The sequence below is a fragment of the Protopterus annectens genome, chromosome 1.part2 (genome assembly GCF_019279795.1).
Source record: "Protopterus annectens isolate FY-2018-M chromosome 1.part2, PAN1.0, whole genome shotgun sequence".
Classification (NCBI taxonomy): Eukaryota; Metazoa; Chordata; order Ceratodontiformes; family Protopteridae; genus Protopterus; species Protopterus annectens.
This window is the reverse complement of record NC_056727.1, coordinates 249125251-249127458: the sequence shown is the minus strand read 5'-3', so window position 1 is coordinate 249127458 and position 2208 is coordinate 249125251. Positions and strand designations below refer to the sequence as shown.

At 59.2% G+C, this 2208-nt stretch overlaps 1 non-coding gene across 1 annotated transcript in view; it reads left to right on the top strand.

Moving 5' to 3' along the window:
• LOC122792607 overlaps positions 1-35 on the top strand; it is a 3583-nt gene extending 3548 nt beyond the window's left edge. Inside the window, exon 1 of the ribosomal RNA XR_006363410.1 lies at positions 1-35. This exon is cut by the window's left edge and continues 3548 nt beyond it. This is a non-coding gene — a ribosomal RNA (28S ribosomal RNA).
• The last annotated feature ends 2173 nt before the right edge of the window (positions 36-2208 follow it).

Here is a 2208-nt window from a genome sequence, read left to right as displayed (position 1 = left end):
TCTATAGAAAATCAGCCCTCGAGTCAAGCTTTTGTTGCAGGCAGGGGACAGGCTCTGTGCCCTCGTGGGGAGGGGGATACCTGTCCTTGGCCGTCCCACCCTGTGTGCTGCCCCCCTTTGCTAACATCCACATCATCAGCAGGAATTTGCCCTTCAGCGCTGGGTATGGGGTTTGGTGGGGGAATTGAGGGAGGGGGTTCATGTGCGAACTGGCGGAGGATAATCCCCCTTGGGAGGAGGTCCCAAGTCACCCTCTGGCACCTTTGTCCAGATAGCTGGAACCCCTGCAGGCATGGAAGGGGCTGAAGATTGTGTACTCAGGCTTAAGGGTTGTCCCCAGAGGGGCGACCCGGTGGCAAGGCATCCCATGTGGCAGGACATTCCTGGTTGCACCCCTCACTCCACACCCTCTGGTGCCTCCGTCCAGATAGCTGGAACCCCTGCGGGTGTGGAAGGGATTGAAGATTGTGTACTCCGGCTTAAGGGTCATCCCCAGAGGGGTGACCCAGTGGCAGGTGCACGGCTCAGAGGGTAGAGGTCCATACGGGTAAGCCAGATCCGGGATCCCATCCTCCCAGCCCCCAGAGGTGTGGAGATATGACCTCCATGGTGTTTTGCACCTGGGACCATGTGCAGGTGCCGGGTCAGCCTCCATTCCTGCACCAGGTACTGTGGAGATGCTACATTGTGAACGGCACCACTCAGGAGGCAAGGGGGCACTTGCCAGAAGGCTCGAAGTGAAGCACTTTTGCCGGAACCTGGTGTGGCTGAGGAGCAAGAAGGAGGTGCAAGATGAAATGGGCAGAGATGCTGAGACCAGGTGCCATATCCTGTGAGAGTTTGAAAGCCCTAGGTGGAAAGCAAAGGGGAGAACCGGCATTACGGAAGTCTGGATGAGGGTCTGGCTGAGGCCTCGTGGTCCAGCAGAGTTCCATGAGGCTGGGAGGGATTGGAGGGAAGCTCCCCTGAGATGCTCCAAGAGCACGGAGAAATGGCATGGTTTGGCAGTCTGCATTGCAGGGGATATGCAGGAGACAGGGACCGTGGTGCCCTGGACCAGAAAGGAGGCTCAGAAGTCCCAATGAGAGATTGTCTGCCCTTCAGCAGCGGGGATAGTTCTGTGAGGGTGGCCTGGATCAGAGGGAGGTCCCCCTGAGAGGCTCTGAGGGCATGTGGACACATCCGGGCATGGCAGCCTCCAGAGATATGCAACCCGGGAAAAGAGAGCTCCTGCCCACGTAGAAGTGAAGGTATGGAGGGTGTAGTCTGTCCTGGTGGAAGTCCAGATGGGATAGAGAGGGGCAGAAGGCAGCTGGGCAGGAAGAACTCCATCCCGGATGAGAGGGTCCGGATTGCACCCCCCCGGTGGGATGGGAGTTTTCAAGGGAGCATCTGGCAGAAGGCAGCGGGGCCAGGAGTGCTCCTGCCTGGATACATGAGGTCTGGTGGAGCCCCCCATAATGGAAATCCTCAAGGGAGCATCTGGTGGAAGGCTGCAGGGTCAGGAGTGCTTCTGCCAGACAGGGGGAAGGTGTTCGACCTCGCCCAATACCCAACATCATTCCTGAAATGTCACAAAGTACCCAGAATGGCTCTGGACCGGAAAGGAGAGGGATGTGGAAGTGGCGATGAGAGTATGCCTGCCCATCTGTGGCCGAGTGGAGTTCCACAAGGGCGGCCAGGATCAGAGGGAAGCTCCCCTGAGAGGCTCCGAGGGCACGGGGACACAGCATGGTTTGGCAGCCTCCAGGGGATATGGTGGTGACTAGGACCTTGGTGCCCTGGACCGGAAAGGAGGGGGGCTCAGAAGTCCCAATGAGAGCGTGCCTGCCCTTGGCAGCCAGAGGGAGTTCCATGAGGGCAGCCTGGATCAGAGGGAGGTCCCCCTGAGAGGCTCCGAGGGCATGGGGACACAGCACGACTTGGCAGCCTGCAGGGGATATACGGGAGACGGTGACTGTGGTGCCCTGGACCAGAAAAGAGGGAGGCACGAAAGTCCCAATGAGAGCGAACCTGCCCCTCGGTGGCCAGGGAGAGTTTCACGAGGGCTGCCTGGATTGGAAGGAGGTTTCCCCGAGAGGCTAGGAGGCATGGGGACATGGCACGGCTTGGCAGCCTCCAGGAAGTATGCAACAAAGGAAAAGAGCGCTCCTGCCTAGGTAGAAGTGGAAGCCCGGAGGGTGGAGTCCATTCTGGTGGAAGGCGGTC